The sequence below is a fragment of the Adiantum capillus-veneris genome, chromosome 8, assembly GCF_014529385.1.
Source record: "Adiantum capillus-veneris isolate H3 chromosome 8, ASM1452938v2, whole genome shotgun sequence".
In the NCBI taxonomy this organism is placed as follows: domain Eukaryota; kingdom Viridiplantae; phylum Streptophyta; class Polypodiopsida; order Polypodiales; family Pteridaceae; genus Adiantum; species Adiantum capillus-veneris.
In genome coordinates this window covers 348,176-366,232 of record NC_140938.1, presented here as the reverse complement: position 1 = coordinate 366,232, position 18,057 = coordinate 348,176, and the positions used below count along the sequence as shown (strand labels likewise).

The 18,057-nt window shown below is 41.8% G+C and overlaps 1 pseudogene; it reads right to left on the bottom strand.

Annotated features, from left to right (window-relative positions):
- Positions 1-2,125: 2,125 nt before the first annotated feature.
- Positions 2,126-3,148, bottom strand: LOC147451545 (uncharacterized; annotated as a pseudogene).
- Between the last annotated feature and the right edge of the window lie 14,909 nt (positions 3,149-18,057).

Here is an 18,057-nt window from a genome sequence, read left to right as displayed (position 1 = left end):
ACCTAAGATATGAACATGAACTATGAATTATTTTCCTAGATTCACCAAATAATTATGACAAGTTGTTAGAAAAACAGGACACTTTAGTGTCTCAGGACATTTGAGTGTCCGATTATAGAACTAGTGTTAAAGACCCACTTCACACAAATCCTGTTCCACATTTTGGATGCTAGACAAGATCCCACATGATTGTGCTCAATAGCACCAATCTTGAAGTAATTGCCTTCTTACAGGGACATAAAAGCACATTTTTTAATTGATACTAATTCTAGGACCGGAGCTTAGATTGATAGATAGACTGCAACCTCTTCCCATTTAGGAGGGAACTCTATCAAACCAAATATTGACAACGCAAGGAATAGTGATCCAAATCCTCTTTACAAGATGATCTTCGCATGCGCACTTGCGAACTCATTGTGTAGAGGCGCATCAAGGACAGTATTACACCCTTTCTTCCTCATGAACTAGTAATTGGGAGTCGCTTGACAAGGACAATGAGCAGCGCTTACTCAAGAAAAAAGACAAGATCCACGGATAGACATTTCACAGGTATATCATCAAAACAATTGTCATCTTGATTATAGCTATTGGCAAAATAGCATAGATGAATGAAGGACCCCTCTTTGGATAAATCGGATCTCCCTTCAATACATGAGACTCGTCAAATAAACGACTTTCCCGCTTCATGATTAACACACAAAAAATGTTAAAAATCAGAAAAATCAAACCAAAATCAACTTTCACGACTTTGGTTACTACGCTCATAAGAAACAAGTGGTGCAAGAAAATGCAAAGGGGTGTGATCACATATTGACGAGCATGGAGGTATATGTAGGCAAGGGAGTAAAGGTTACTACCAGCCAGTCAATCTCCCAACATAAATGAAATAAGTTTATATGAATAAATCTTACACAGATCAAAGGATGCTCAAAAATGCTCTGGAAAAATACATTAAAGGTAAACTTGAAATAATTTAACTGCTGAAAAGAATTAGATACTCAGAATTTTGCTCAATGTCATAAAATGATGTCAACTTGTGAAGCAGAGGCTAGTTAATTGAACAATTGTTCTAAAAGAATACACCAAAACAAAGCAGTGTTCATAAAGGGTCTCTCCTGAGAAAGAACATATCAATACCTAGCTGTAAATGCCTTTGAGATGTTCGATGTTGTCAACACCTGAAACTTGTGGAATCTGGTTCAATAGAACCTCTCATCAGGTATTTCCAACTGTATCAAGCTCAAAATCTCCGTTATTAGCTTCACCAACCAGTTGTATAGATAAGTTACTATTGGCCTATGCTGGCTAGGCTCCATTGTTATCTCCTTAATTCGCTGCTTGTTAGGTGTGCCACTCTCCTGCTCATGGGCCTCTCAAGGATGTGAGGCTGAATTTGAATTGATAGCATCTTTGCCTTGATGTCAGCTTATGTCCCATAGAATGCGGTGACAGGTGATTGGAAACAAGACGTAACAATAAACCTGTAGATTCAATCTAGGTTTTTACATCAAAATGAATACCAGGGGAAATTCATTTCTCATCACTCTTAGATGTTGTATCACCTCTCACAAATCCCCCTTAACCCATGCACTTTCCTCTACGCCTCTACCAGCCAATTAACTTATTGAAACTCACTTCTGCTATGATGATACATTGTCATTGAAAAGTTCCATATGATACAGAGGCCTGTTCTGAACTGGTTGCCTTGTGCATCACCACAGGTTGCTGGCAAAGCTCAATCTCAATTGAACGATCAGGCAAGAGAGATCTCGTCTTTGTGCGATTTGCTTACCTCAGCCCAAGCAGAGTTGATCCTCTTTAAAGACAAAATTGATGATCTTACAATTTGCAATGTTTGCTTGACTGCTCAAAAGACGCATGTTTTGCTTCCTTGTGGCCACTTCAGATTGTGTGCTGATTGCTTGGACAATATCCGAAGTTCTGGTGTCAATAATGTGCTTGTTTGTCCATGGTGTCGCCATCCGGTGCATGGCGACACGGCAATAATTTCGTAGGGCAGCTGAAGGGGTTTTACCACGTGCAGAGTTTGATTTTCTGTAATATTGTAAACATCATTTGACAAACACTGATCTTAGCAATAATTTCAGGCTAAGATCAGTGTTTGTTAAATGATGTTTACAATATTACAGAAAATCAAACTCTGCACGTGGTAAAACCCCTTCAGCTGCCCTACGAAATTATTGCCGTGTCGCCATGCACCGGATGGCGACATGCACCATGGACAAACAAGCACATTATTGACACCAGAACTTCGGATATTGTCCAAGCAATCAACACACAATCTGAAGTGGCCACAAGGAAGCAAAACATGCGTCTTTTGAGCAGTCAAGCAAACATTGCAAATTGTAAGATAATCAATTTTGTCTTTAAAGAGGATCAACTCTGCTTGGGCTGAGGTAAGCAAATCGCACAAAGACGAGGTCTCTCTTGCCTGATCGTTCAATTGAGCTTGAGATTGTTGGAGTAGACCTCTCAAAGAAGTCACTTCCCGAGCCTGGTTGGTCACCATTTGAGTTCTGAGCAGCAATCTGTGCTTGAGACTGATTAAGCAAGTCTTTCAAGGAAGACACTTCCCAAGCCTGGTTGGTCACCATGGAGTTCAGAGCAGCAATCTGTGCTTGAGACTGATTAAGAAAATCTTTCAAGGATGAAACTTCCCGAGCCTGGTTGATCACAATGGAGTTCCGTAACTCCATGTGTTGATTTGCCAACTCAAGATGCTCTTTCAGAGATGAATGTTCTTCTCTAAATTGAGTTGCTCATTTGCTTTTGCAATAGCAAGTTCATGGTCAACAGCAAGTTTGTGGACAAGAAATTGTTGTTCTAAGGACTCTTTAAACTTGAACATCTCCTGTGAAATAGTTCCTTTTGCAGCTTCGCAATTTTTAAGAAAGGTCTCAGGCAGATTGACACTATCATCCCAAAAGAAGCCAAAAGTTTTGGAAGGTGAAGGGGATACCATAATATTCTCAACAGGCAGTCTTCCAACCTCATGTACACGTCCTTTGAAACCACCAAGGACTGCAGCGCGTATGACTGATTTTGAAGTCATAGACACACTTCCGGAGATGGCATCAACAATCGCAATGATTTCTCCTAAAAGGCTGTCAACATGGTCGAGAGCCATAGTTAGACGAGCAGGAGACAGACAGACAGATAGGAGTAAAAGCTAAGCCGGAAATAATCGTGCGTATGAAGAAAGCAAAAGGCCAAGTGTTCTAAGTATATAAAGAGCTAAAGGCAAGAGGTTAGATAATACTTCGAAATCAAATATCTCCTTAAACTTGAAAAAAATATGCAAAATTATTGTGTAATTTATATCCTTAAATACTCGTAGCAACCTTTTAGATGGAGAATAGAGGGTTAATCTACAATTATAATTCGATTTAGATTAGTTGTAGTTTCAATAAATGGAATCTAGCAAGATCCCACATTTCCCACACTCTAGGCAGGATTGGAAAAATACAGAAAAAACTGGCCACGTCCTCAACCTAGGCTGAGGCATTGTCTGTTTTGGTAAGACCACATGCATCCTAGGTTTTTCTCTCCATGCCCTTCAAGAGAAGGAAAGAAACTGTCTTTTCTTTCGCACGCAGGTCTTGGTGAGCGAGCACAACTGACTCACCGTCAAAAATTGGAAGGACCTACTACGTAGTACGAGGAGGCCCCACGCAACCTGCCTGCACATCATCTCCAAAATCGCCTTTCTCACGAATTTTTTTGAAATCGCCGCTACTTCAATACTACCCACTTTCGCACTTAAAAAGAAGGTGTACAAAGTGGAAGAAGCACAAAACTCTGACCAGCGTTGTCAATAATTCCATCCATCCACACGCTTACCTGATGACTGATGAACAGCTCGAGTGATGGAGAGAGCTTCAAACCCCGAATTCACACAGTGAAGAAACCATAGTGAGGAGATAGCTCTAGGAAACGCGTTTACGATTTTTGGCATAGAAACAGTGTAAGGAGGACTCCTCCTCGCATCATCGCCCGCTGGCCTCAGAGTGTATCCTATGCATTGTGCATACATGGAGGGATTTACACAATATTCATCATCGCCCACTGGGCTCAGAGTATATCGTGTGCACTGTGCATACACAGAGCGTTATTTTTTTCAAATTTGAAAAAAACTTATAGATTTTAAAAGAAAAGGGTATATTATAATCCTAAAAAAATCACAGATAAGGGGTTTTACAAACATGTCTTGAACGCATGTGATATGGTAGTTTTACACATAGTGAATCCCCCGAGCTTACCATATCTGACCAGTGCCTTCGCATATTTGGTGAGAGATGAAGGAGCTACTGCCATGAAATATTTGGACCTTGCTTGCTCACATCTACAGCTAGATCATAGGGCATAGAACCCCGTCCCAAAGGAAAGTCTTCTATGCCAATGTTCCTTTGAGAGAGCCCTTTCAGCTTCCTACTCCCATTCATTGGCCTAGAGGTGCCTTCTCCACCATTAGCTTATTCAGCTCTTCCGTTGTCCCCTTCAGTGGTGCGAACTCTTTTGATAGGCATGGCATACGCTTCCAATACCTTTTTCTTTCAGATCTTCGAGGCCGATGACACTCACAGATCCCTCCCTTGGCCCTTCTGGAAGGTCTGGAAGGGAGGGAATCTCTGCAATTGCATGTGGAGGAGCAGGGGGACGCAAAACTTGTAGGGGTTGGGCATGTTGTTGAAGTGGCCCTTGTGGTGGTCTTGACCTAGGAGGAGTCACTTGCTATCCTCCCCTCCTTGGGAAGGCTTCATTGGGTTGACATCTAGGGTAGGGGCAATAGTACATGCCATGACCATTTTCCCCACACTTGTAGCACACCTACTCCCGTGGCTGTCATCGAGGAGGACGGTTACCTTCATTTGTGAGTTGTTGGGGCCTAGTTCCCTGGATTAAGTTGATAGATAGATTCTCCAACTGATTTGTAATTTGTTGCAAGAGATTTTGATGTGACATTTGTTAGCTAGTTGTGCTACAGTCCCTTGTGGATGTTGATGCATTGGTGCAGATGTTTGGCTCTCTCAAGACTTGCTTGTGCCTGAAACTTAAGCTTTCGATGCTTTTGCCTAGCTATATTCACGGCACTTTCAAAGGTGTTAGGGAACTTGGCATTGACCTTGTCCTTTAGAATTGGGAAGAGGCCTTTGATGAAGCAATCCTTCTTGAGACAATCCAATGCTCTCTCTCCTTCTCCCAGTGATGCACTCCATTTATGCCATAACCTTGAGAATTGAGGCTCATAGGTCTCGTAGCCACTAGAGGAAACTTGCTTGAGCATTTGGAGATTTTCCATAACTTGGCTGGAGATTCTTGTTATTCAAAAATTTGAAGGAAAGCCTCCTTAAGGTTCTCCCAATTTTGAGTTACCCCAACATCCAACCCTGAATACCAAGTCATGGCCTCTCCCTTAAGCACCAAAGGACGGGCTCTTGCCTTAGTGACCTTATCATCCCTTCCGAAGACAAGGAATCCCATCTCAAGGTTGTCAACGAAATCAATTGCACTCACCCCATCCCGCCCAAAGAATTTTTGGAAAGCCATATCACTTCAATACAAGATAAAAGATCAAAACGTCTAGGCCCAAGTCATACCTTATCAGCGGCAAGATGAACGGGTTCATCGATGCGTTAATTTCAGCAAGACGTTGGGGGCCTAGTAACTCCCTTATGATGGCTTGAAATCTAAGTTTTGTACTAGCTACAATATGTATGCATTGCCTAGCAAGAAGTTGAATGGGTCCATACAAGTCTCGATGATTCATGGGTTGTGTTCACAATAAGATGAAAATATGCACATTAAAGGATGTGTTGTAATCCAAAAGTGGGAGAATTATGGGTCAGGTGATGTGAGGATTTCTCTCAACCTCTCAGGTCCAAACAAAAAGACTAGTATGGTGAAAAAACCTGTGTCCATTTTTTCTTCAGCAAAGCAATGCTTTCAACAAAGTAAAGATCTCCATGTGTTAAACAAGTATGCTCTTCTCCATCGTGCAGCTAGGCCAACAGTCTCACACACAATCTTCTCGACCTGATTTAGGGATAGGCAAAGATATTGTAAAATTCTCACAGATGTTAGCGCAGGTAAATTATCCGAATTGGAGTTAACAGTGCGGATGGATGAAGACGACGGCTCGGTTTTGAAACCGTTACATGATGCGGAAATGTCGAGACCCAATTCGCCAAAAACTTCGACCATGAAAGTGGACAAAAATGTACCGATTGGAAAAGTGCCTTGTGCCTTCTGAAGAACCAAGAGAGAAAATGGGATTAGCTAAAGGGTTCAATTTCGACGTTAAACCCCTCAAAGACGGGGCTCCTCAAGGTCCCATTTGTACGAACGCAAATAAGGCATCAAGTGCATCTGCAGTTCGCAGGCCAGGCATATCGTTTGCTAGCATACTCGAGGGGCCTAATTCTAAGGGTTGTGGAAAAGGCACAGCATAAGGGTTGGCGAGTGAAGGAGATTTTGAAAAACTGCAGAATACAAGAGCTAGACTTCAACAAGAGCTTAAGGAAGTCAACAAAATGATTGAATCCGGTCCTATTAGGGTTGATTCATGGAGTGAAAGTAACAGTGTTTGGAGTGCAGGTGGAGATTGACGTGTATGTGATTTTGACAAAGGGAGAGGGCTACCCACTAATTTTGGGAAGGCCGTGGCTAATGGCAATGAAGGCAAGACAAGATTGGGAGACACGGAATTTGGAGCTACCACTTGATGGTAATGCTAGTGGTAGTCAATGCAAGATATTCTATAACATGAGGTTAGGAAGACAACAAAGGGTGGAGCTAGAGACCTCTACAGATGAGTGAAGCTCGAGTGAAATCTCCTCATCCAAAGAGCAGACGTCTAAAGCAGAAGAGGAAGATAGCATCATGGAAGTCATAGGTGTAGTATTGCATGCCCTAATAGTGGAGGGGAACCAAGGATAATCCCAAGAGGAAAAGGATGAGGAAGGATTGGGAAATATGTTAGCCAACAACCTACCAGAGGAGGAGAAAGGTGAGTACATGAAAGTTTTAAAAAAGTATTCCATGCTCTTCATCACAGACTATGAGCACATCAAAGGTGTGACTGTCACAAAACATCATATTCATCTAAAGGAAGGTAGAAAGCCCATTGCTCAAAAGCTACGACGACTAGGGGTGGCCCAACAAGAGGTGCTACTAAAGGAGGTGAAACGTCTACTCAAGGGTGGTTTCATTTACCCTTTGGAAGATTCAGAGTGGGTATCACTAGTAGTTGTAACTCCAAAGAAGAACTAAAAATGGAGGGTTTGTGTGGATTAAAAACCTCTAAATGCAGCAATAAAGAGAGATCATTTTCCACTCCCTTTTCAAGATGAGAATCTAAATGAAGTAGCCGAACATGAACGATACGCTGTTTGTGATGGCTATTCAGGCTACTTCTAGATAAGGATTGTTGAAGAAGACCAAAGGAAGACCACTTCCATAACACCATGGATCTTGCTTTGCTTATAGGGTGATGCCATTTGGGCTCACTAATGCTCTTGCAACCTTTCAATGGTTCATGAACTTGGTTTTCCAGCCCTACTTTGGTAAATTCATTCGTGTTTTTATTGATGAATTTTGCATTTATAGCTCTCGAGATGATCATTTGGCTAAAGTGGATGAGGGTTTTTCTTGTCTAATGTTGATGGGTGGGCAACTTAACAAAGATAAATGTCATGTTGATGAGAGCCAGGTGGTGCTTCTTGTCCACATGGTGTCAGAGAAAGGGATAGAGCCTTGATCCGAAAAAGGTTAACTCACTCCTTGCCCTACCTTCACCCACCACCATCAAGGAGCTCATATCTTTCATTCAAAAAGTTAGGTATATGAGCCAGTTCATCCACCTTCTCTCTCAAGTGGTCTTCCCATTGCAAGAGTTATCATCGCAAGAGACACTACAATGGAGTGAAGAGAGTGAAAAAAAAAATGGAGGTAAAAAGGGTCTTGAGCTCACTCCCCACAGTCTTACAACCTTGTTGGGATCAAGAGTTCTATGTCAACCCAATGGTAGGGACAGAAGCCATAGGTTCTGTATTGATGCAAAAGGATCCGAAAACATCATTCATGAGACCTGTCTACTTTATAGTCAGGTGATGGAATTGGTTGAAAGGGTTGCACATTGGTAGAGCAAATGGTCTTAACATTAATGTTTGTAGTCTTGCAGTTTCGCCCATATCTGTTACCTAAGAGGTTTGTGGTAGTGAAAATGGAGGAAACATTTCCTTATGCATTGCAACATATGAAGCATCTCCTCGCATCTCCAAGTGTGTAATTTGGCTGCAAGAGTTTGACTACACTTTTGTGGTGGAGAGCTCCACACATGCTTGTCTATCTGATATTCTCACAAAGGTGTTATGAGAAGAAGCCTAAGGTGAAGGGCACAGAATCAATGCCCAAGCCATCGTCAAGGAGCTAGAGGATGCATAATTTCTGTAATTTTTATGGGGCCTTTAGAAGGAAAAGTGGAGTTGCAGCTGCAGGAATAGTGGTTCTCCACCTAGACAAAAGAAAGTTCTTGGAGAAAGGAGAGCAATTGGGAGATGTTCTTTCTAAAAATGAGGCAAAGTATGCAACACTTTCTCTAGGCCTACACACCTATTTAGAGCAAGGGGTTAAAAGGTTTAATGTTTTTGGGGATTCTATGCTACTCATTAGGTAGATACAAGGTACTTGGGCATGCAAAAGATCAAGCTTTCCTACACGACTACAGGAAGTTAGGGGGTTGATGCGGGCATTTGAAGCTATTCAAATTAGTCATGTGCCAAGGAGTACAAACCACCATGCTGACAAGATAGCAGATAGAAGCATACGGGCGGCACTTTTTGGGGCTACCTCCCTTCAAGAGGCAAAATTTCAAGGATGTGAGAGCTTAGAAGACATCTTGCAATTTCTTGAAATTGATGAATTCCCAGTAGATGTCCCTCGCAACCAAAGGCATTGGCTAGGTAGGATATCCATCAAGTATAATGTGGTGAATGGAGCAATCTATTGCAAGGGTAAGGTTGGCATCCTTAGAAGAGTGCCAGGGGAAGAAGAAATAAATTCTATCTTGAAATCATGCCATGAGGGTGTGTGTGGTGGTCATTTTGCGCATGACATCACTTATAGGAAGATATTGCAACCAGGATTCATTTGGCCAACCCTACATAGAGACGTCCAAAATTGGTGTAAGACATGTGATGATTGTGAGGGAACTGGTCCTCGCCATCTATCTGATGAGCTTCAAACACCCATCAAGGTCTTTGGACCTTTTGAGAAGTGGGGAATATATGCAATTGGACCTCTCCCCACCACGACACAAACAGGTAAGGAGTACATCATTGTTGGAGTGGACTACATGACTAGATGGGTAGAGGCTATGCCTTTAATTAGATTTACAACAAAGGATGTAATCAAGTTCATCTTTGAATACATCTGTTGTAGGTTTGGAGTGCCACTTGAGATAATCTCATATCGAGGCCCGGGTTTAAGGGGGGAGGTAGTTAGTGATCTTATGAAATGGTTGGGTATCAAACAAAGGCACTCTACACCCTATTACCCACATTGCAATGGTTGAGAAGAGAAGGTGAATGGCATGATTTGCAGAATCATCAGTAAGTAGGTGCATCAAAAGCCAAAGGATTGGGACAAGCACTTGAATGCAGCTTTATGGGCTTATTGCACGTCATTTAAGACCTCACTTGGTTTCACCCCTTTCCACTTAGTGTATGGTCAAGAAGCTCTATTGCCTATAGAAATTGAGCTAGCAATTCTAAGGGTTCTATCTTCTTGTGGAGAGACCACCTACAAAGAGAAACTCAAGAGCCACATCATGGACCTTCAAAGATTGGAGTTAGATCGAGAGAATGCGGTGGAGCACTATGCTCAACAAGCAGAGAAGAGAAGGCTTCAATTCAACAATAAGGTGACAGATACGGGCATAGAACAAGGGGCCTTGGGTCTAAGGTATGATAATCAATTCGATTATCGGCATGATGGTAAGTTCTTGGCAAGATGGCAAGGTCCTTTTTTGGTGAAAGAGAAAATCAATAATGGTAACTATCAGCTACAAGACATTGATGGCAAGGATCACAACACACAAATGAATGGTTGGAGACTTAAGTCCTACTTTTGCAGGATAAAACCTCGATCCACACATGACCTCGGGACCCAACTTCACTCGGGATCTCAACAATCTGACTAGAGGCATGAATATCTCTAGTACAGAGGGAGGGTTAATATGATGCGTAATTTTCAAGCAAGGTATTTTGAGTAGGAAAGTTCAAGATTTAGCTCTTATAAATCTTTGGTTTTCTCAAGTCTTGCACATACTCTAAGAAAAATGAAAAAAAAAGAAACTACATTTTGAATGGTGGCTCTTGCGAGGAGCAATGTTGGGTTGCAGCAGAGCTTTCACAGCAACACATCATGCCTATAGGAATGTGAGCTACATAGGGTGAATATCTACATGGAGAGTAATGCAATGACTTTTATCCATGGGATGAGTGAAACTAATGTGATCGTGCTGGGGACCGCCACTTGTATAATTTCCATTTTTATGTACATAGTATTCTACTAGTAGGCATGCAAGATGCCTTGATGATATCATGATCTAGGAGGCATCTTGAGATGTCCAACCCTATGTGATGCATTATGAAGAAGTCCAAATGGAGGTGCATATGATTGGGACATCTCTCCCTTTGCTCATAAGGAAATGAGGAAAAACTAGTCATTTTTTCATCAATTTTCAAAGATTTTTTAAAGAAATGGACCCTAAACCAAAAAGAGACCCCCCTCCACGACTTGCCCTTACCACCTACCCTCATGTTTTGTGGATAACCACGTGGGACCAATTTTGGATCCATTTGGATGAGAAATGCTTTGTTTTTAGCTTATTTTCTCACATAGTCTTCCCTCATTTCATCCCAATCACCCCTCCCTCACACACATGTGATATTGCACAAATCCCTCTTATTTCTCACTCCTAATGATCCACCTTCAAACTTCCATGGCTGCACTTCATCCTCTTCCTCTTCCTTGTGTATATCTGTGCTCTAGTTACTTGCACATTATGACTAGGAATCATGAAACTACACATGCAATAAGAGACCCATCACATCTTCCCATTACCCATCCAACCTTTCACTCTTTGTCATTCCAAGAAACCTAAAAAACTCAGAAAAATTCTGATCTCTTCACCTCTCTACACCCAAGTCTTGCACACATTCACACACATACACTTAGCTTACTAAAATACTACCCATTCTTTACTTCTTTGTACCACCAATTATGAGATGAAGGACCAATTTCTCCCAAAACCCCCAAGATTAAATCTCAGCACCATCAATTAAAGTGATGAAGATCACCATGGCAAGTGATAAAAGGAAGCTTCTAGGTGTTATCTATAGGGTAAAGGTGGTGGCTCCCAAAGGCATCCTCATTTGTCCTCCGATTTTGGCTCCTTAATTGTAATTTTCTCTAATTGTAATCAGGTGGGAGAGGCTATATAAAGAGCCCCCCATCTCATCCCAAGGGCACCTCAGCCCCTCTACATTGTAGTTTTCCCTAGGTAGGCCCTTGGTGCAACCCTAGGCCACCATTGGTGTAGTGTGCACTAGGAGTTTTCATGGTGGCTAGCATTCTTGGTGTTGTATGAGAGTTTGGTGTATGCAACCTTCCTCTTGGTGGAAGTGTAGTGTTTTCCCTCTATATTTCATCTCAAGGAGTGTTTGGTGCTTGATTCTGTGCTTGCTATGTATGTATCTCACAAGGTGTGGGTGTTTGTATTGAGTATGTAGAGGTTTGATCTTGTTTCAATCACTTTGTCCTATGTGATTCCTCTCCTTCCTCCCCCTCCATCACTACCAACACACTCCTTCTCATTTATTTATTCTCCTCCCCTCTCTCTCTCTCCCTTCTCCCTTCTCGCTCTTCTCCCTTTACGTGCCCCTCTCAATCTCTTGCACACACTCACTTCAATGCGCACCATTGTAGCCATTGGCAGGGTTCGTAAAGAGAGGTTTTGATTAGGCACCCTTCATGCCTCTCTCGGTAGAAGAGTGACCCATTCCATCCTCATTCTCATCTACTCTAGGATGAGGGTGCCCTCCCAGAAGAGTGACCCATTCCATCCTCATTCTCATCTACTCTAGGTTGAGGGTGCAAGCAGTGTGTAGAGGCCACGGTGCTTGAAAATTGCCCCTTAGTGTAAAGGAAGTTTCCAAACAAGTATTGTAGGGTGTCATTGGAAAGCCCAAGAGGTAAGGACTTATAAAAAACTAGCCACTCTGTAGAAATTGATAAGTGCCACCAACCACGGTTGCTTCCACCAACCACTTTTTTAGGTTTTAACTTTGCTCATAGGGTTTCTAGGTTGTGTATCTAGTCTATATCCACCTGCAATAATCCAAACAAGACCCAGAATTGAGTAAAAATCCCAAGGTACGATCTTCAAGAGTGTTTTTGTCTTGTTTTCAGGTCAAAATTCACTATATAGGCTGAGCGAACAATTAGTCCAAGGGCACCTAAAAATGCTCCTGACGTAAGATAAGGTTTGAGATTGACCCCTAAAAGAAATATGAACCCCTTCGGAGAGGACTTAGATGCTATTACGCACCAATTGGAAAGGACAAGAGTAGTAAGTGTAACAGGCCAACCAAGCCACACACATAGAAAGCTAGCAAGACCACAATCTTTGCGCTCATGGTTACACCAGGAAGAAGCACCCAAACAAAGCTACAACAAAGGTGGACATCTAGCCATGACACCACCACTGCCGTCATACCACTTCTATGGTGAGAGCAGATTACACGTGTCCAAGCAGACAACACTGAATACACCTTATGTAGAAAGAGCATGAACCAAGAGAGTGATGAGATAGGAATGACCCATTTCTAGGCCAGTAAGAGATAGCGGTTTAGAAGACAAGAGAGAAGCGGATCTAATCTTTGGATTGGAGTCAGGAGCGCCAATGAGATAAAAACTAGCAGAGCAAATGCTCAGACTAGTGGATCATTGCAAGATTAGGCCTTCCAAGTTTAAAAATAAGTAAAACAAAGTACTCAGGAGAACACGATCCATGAGACCACGTAATGGCATTTGTAAAGTAATTCGTATAGAGAAAGTTTGAGATTTTGTCACACAATTTGTAGGGTTTGGACTTACGCTTGTAGATGATGCTACTACATTGTTTGACTCAGTTGAAAGTTGGGATTTTGAGACAATTTAGGAGTTGTTCAATGAATTCATATAGGAATTCTCCCAATGGGAAATCGTCCACAACACGGTCTCGCAAATCCATAAGTTTAGGTAGAAAGAGGGACAATTAATAAGGAAAGCCTCCTTGAGACTTAAAAAATAAGTCAAGGTTTGTCGAATCGCGGAGTACCCATGCAATCAAGGCTAATGTTGATTTTCATTCAAGGATTGAGAAACACAGATCTGCAAAAGATCTTGCACATGAAATGGAGTGCCACCTTAAGCAAACTAGTGAAAGAGGCACTTTACTTGGTGGACAAATGCACTTCTACAAGGAAGGAGACCATCAAGATCAAGACAATGATATATCTTCCCAAAAAAATGGATCTCAATTGACAAGGACAACAAAGGCAGATATGTAGTTCAACAAGGAGCAAATTATAAAGGAAGTGGTGCGAAGGATTAAGCCTCCTAGACAACCAAAACAATGCACTACACATGTGGAGGTGATCATTTGTCACATTAGTGCCTAGGGTTCTTGAATAGACATTAAGACCACCTAAGTGGTGTGCAAATGAGCAAAAATGGATAAATCATGTTGCAAAAGAGTGCTACTACAACAAGGGGCATGTTCCGAAACAACATTATGCCCAACCGGTCCCCATAGCACCCGTACCAGCACATGCACCACCACCACCACCACCACCAAGATATGTTGCAAGGAATTTACGAGGGGGCTTGCACATATAGAATGTTTAGCTAGTGCTAGGTTAACAGCCTCCTTTATCAAGAGCTAGGCCACTAGCCATTAGGCATGCACCTATGCTAGAAGAGGCAGAGGAGCAGGCTTTAGTGCTAGTTCCCTCATATTATGACAAACCCAATGGATATGTAGCCAATCATGCATAGTGCCAGAAGCATGGGGAGGTTCCAATCAAAATATACAACCTCCTCAGGAGAATAAAGGTACAACATGGACGAGCGTATGCTAATTTTCATAGCTAATGGAGGATTGATGAGACCAAAGCCATCATACCCTCAGAGACCAACGCAAGGGACACTTCCTTAGGTAAGAGGTCCATGCTACAAATGCGGAGGAGACCACATGATGAGAGATTGCCTGCATAACTAGATCCTACAAGTGCATGCCTACTGTAATGATTGCGGATTGCCCTAAGCATCCATATAAAAAAGCAAAGGCCATGCTGAATGTAGTAGAGGCCATCCCATCAACTAGTAACTCTGGGCACGCGAACATAGTGCCAGTCAAGGTACTGACCAAATCACAAGCACAAAAGGTGGCAGAAGAAGCCTTAATAGAAGATCCCAAGACGAACATTCCAATTTAAGAAACACAAACCCATAGAAGCACATGGAAAGCTAGAAAGGCTAGGATGAAGGCTAGAAAAGAGCACAAACAGAAAACCCTAGTCAAGAAGCTCAAGAAAGGCACAATAAAGTTGAAGGAGCACGAGGCAAGACCGACGCTCGAAAGGGAAGAGACTCCTTCAACAATTCAAGGGCCAGTAGTTGTCAAAGAGCTAAGGAGTGCTAGCTTCGGAGGGTTAGTTCTAGCAAAAAAGGTGAATGAACAGTTGGGAAACCTCTTGGAACCTATAAAGCAAGGTTCAAGAATTGCCAAACACAACCACAAAGGAGGACTATTTACCCTTATGTAGAACTAGAGAAGAAAAGACTAGAAATGTGGCAAAGATGGTTCAAGTAGCACAGGCCCTCCTAGAGTCTCCAATTGAGAAGCCTAACACAACGATAGTTGTCCCACCTATGCAAGGATCTGCACAGCCAAAAACAAAAAATTAAGAGAAAGAGGAAGTCAAGAGAGTGGGCCAGGCGAGGAAAAAGACAAACAAGGTACAAAAAGAGTTAGAGCCAGAGGATCGAAGAATTGTCCCAAACATAACAGATTACTCTTTTAGGGATTTTTCCCCGTACGTGATAGTAGTTGAGGATCATTGGTCAGAAGAGTTTTGGAGACTAGTGAGAGGTGCCAAAGAAGACACTAACACATTGCCCTCTGCTCCCCTAGAAGAGTCTGAAGTAAGGTCACAAATGAATTTAGAACTGCAATCATATTATGGACATAAAGGTTCAAAATTATCCATAAAGGGCCGACCATAGTCATTGAAAACTTTACATCATACATGGGTGAGTATGAGGCTAAATCAAACATCAAGGTCATGCCTTGTCATAGACATTTAGTGGCTAGGGTCATAGATTCCAAGGGTTTAGTGGATATCTTGTCAACACCAATGACTTGTACCATCATGCTAGTGGAATTATTGAAAATCAGGACAAACATGTGGTCAAAGGTAGGTGAGTGCCTAGAGAAGTTTGGAGTGAAGGATTTTGCATTAAAAATAAGAAAAGGAGTCCACGACCTTGAGAATCCGTATCAAAATACAAGAGTAGTAACTTTGAACCAGGTATGGAATTATTGTGAAGGTGAGGACGGTAACTCTACATTGCCAGCTGCATTCCAGGGATTCAAAACCATAGCTATCATTGATAGTGAAGTGGGTGTTTCCATCACCATGAAAGAAATCTAGAAACAACAGGAAAACCAGCTCTAAAAGTGACCAGAATGAAGTTACAGCTTGCAGACAGATACGTAGAGAAGCCCTTAGGACTCTTAAAGAAAGTGGTAGTCACACTGTGTGTAATTGAATACAAACACACATTTGCAGTGGAATTGAATACGAGCACACATTTGCAGTGGTAGATTTTGGCAAGAAGAATAATTATGATGTCATCTTGGGACAACCATTCATGAGATAGCTAAAGATGGTCAAATATTGGGGTTATGATTATCTCATCTTGGGATGACCGTTCATGAGATAGCTAAAGATGATCCAAGATTGGGGTTATGATTATATCTATCTATGCCACAGGGAGGAGGGAGATGACTACTAAAATTAACTTGGAAAACCATAGCTACAACGACATCACAAGAACTCCTGCTGAGCATTTTGATTCAGGTATACAAACATAACAAAGTTTAGGAATTTCAATACACATTTGGAGTGGTAGATTTTGGAAAGAAGAATAATTATGATGTCATCTTGGGACGACCAATCATGAGATAGATAAAGATGGTCCAAGATTGGGGTTATGATTATATTTATCTAAGCCATAGGGAGGAGACGATTACTAGAATCAACTTGAAAAACCACAGCTACAGTGACATCACAAGAACTCTTATTGAGCATTTTGATTCACCTACAAACACAACAGATTTAGGAATTTTAGTATGGCTAGACCAGCCTTAAGAGTTGTGGATGTGTGTGGAATCAGAGTATGAAAGTTTGAAACAAGAAGAGTGCGTCCTAGGGAGGGCCATAGAGAACAAAGATTACATTCCAGAGCCATGTCCTGAGGATGCCCTACAACCACTAGAATGGGAACATGGTTTAGCCACTCAAGACGTATGTGCAATAGGAGATTGCCCCACTATGAAATTTTGTGATCCAAACGGCTACCATGTAGTCCCTACTATATGTAGATTATAATGGAAGATTCGTGAGAAGATCTTATCACACCCAGCAAGCAAGACTAAGGTAGCAATAGTCGAGAGAAAGAAGAGGTAGATGAAGCATTTTATGATTTATTAGAACCCTGGAACCCCAAGACGATGTAGACAATGAATGCTCGTATAACCTGAGTGGCATGGAGGAAACCAATGTTACAATTTTCCAAATTAACATCCTACACTCCAACATCACTATAAAAGTAAAAGAGCCATAAACTAGATGGGAGAGAATTTGATGCCTAGGATCAAAGGAAAAATGCACTTCTTGATGCTCATAAAGGCAAAAGACTGTGGTGTTAGGAAGGTTCTTAGGACATGAGAGCCCAAAAAGAGAAAAAAAAGACAACATGACACAAACATGCTACTAAAACCGATGATGCCAGTAGGAAGAGTAAGAAAGTTACAAATCCAAAGCTAGACAAGTTTGGAGAGCCATAGTGGACCAAGGTTGAGAGACAAAAGAAATACCAATAATTGAAGCAGACGTTGAACAAAGTCTAAGATAGAAAGCGAGGAGGAAGATGAGAAAGATGCTATTAGTGTCCCTTTTCACTTCAAAAAGTTTACGGTAAAAGAGAGGAAAATTGTGGTAGCAGAACCCATGAGAGAGCCAAAAGAGGCCAAGTCCTATGATGGACCAAAGGACACAAAAAAGATAGATTTAGCTGAGCAAGGAGACGACCCACAGTCAGCTTACATAACCATGGATTCGAGCGTAGAGGAATAGAAACTTCTCATTAACCTTCTCAAGGAGTATAGAGATGTGTTTGCAGGGTCTTATAAAAACCCTCAAAGGTGAAGATCCAGAGATCTGCCAGCATACAATTCCCTTGAAATCAGGTGGCGCTGACCCAAGCAAACAACGTCCCATACGTAAAATGACACGTTTGAAAAGTGCATCAAGGAAGACATTGAGAATTTGAAGGAGGCTCAGTTCATTTATGAGATTGAACACATAGACTCGGTATCAACAATTGTGATAGTGCTCAAGAAAAATAAAAAATCACGAGTTTGTGTCAGCCTCAAAAAGGTCAACACAGCCATGACAAGGGACAACTATCCCTTACCAATCACAAATCACGTGCTTGAGAGAGTAGCAAGTAAGAAAGAATATTTGTTTTTGGATATATTTTTAGGCAACAATTAACTACCCATTGTGCCAAAGGATCAGCACAAGATGGCATTTGCCATCTTGTCCACGAAATCGGGGGTATGCGCATATAGAGTGATGCTACTTGGTTTGACCAACACCTCGATCACTTTCCAAAGACTTATGACCCACATGTTCAAAGAATACC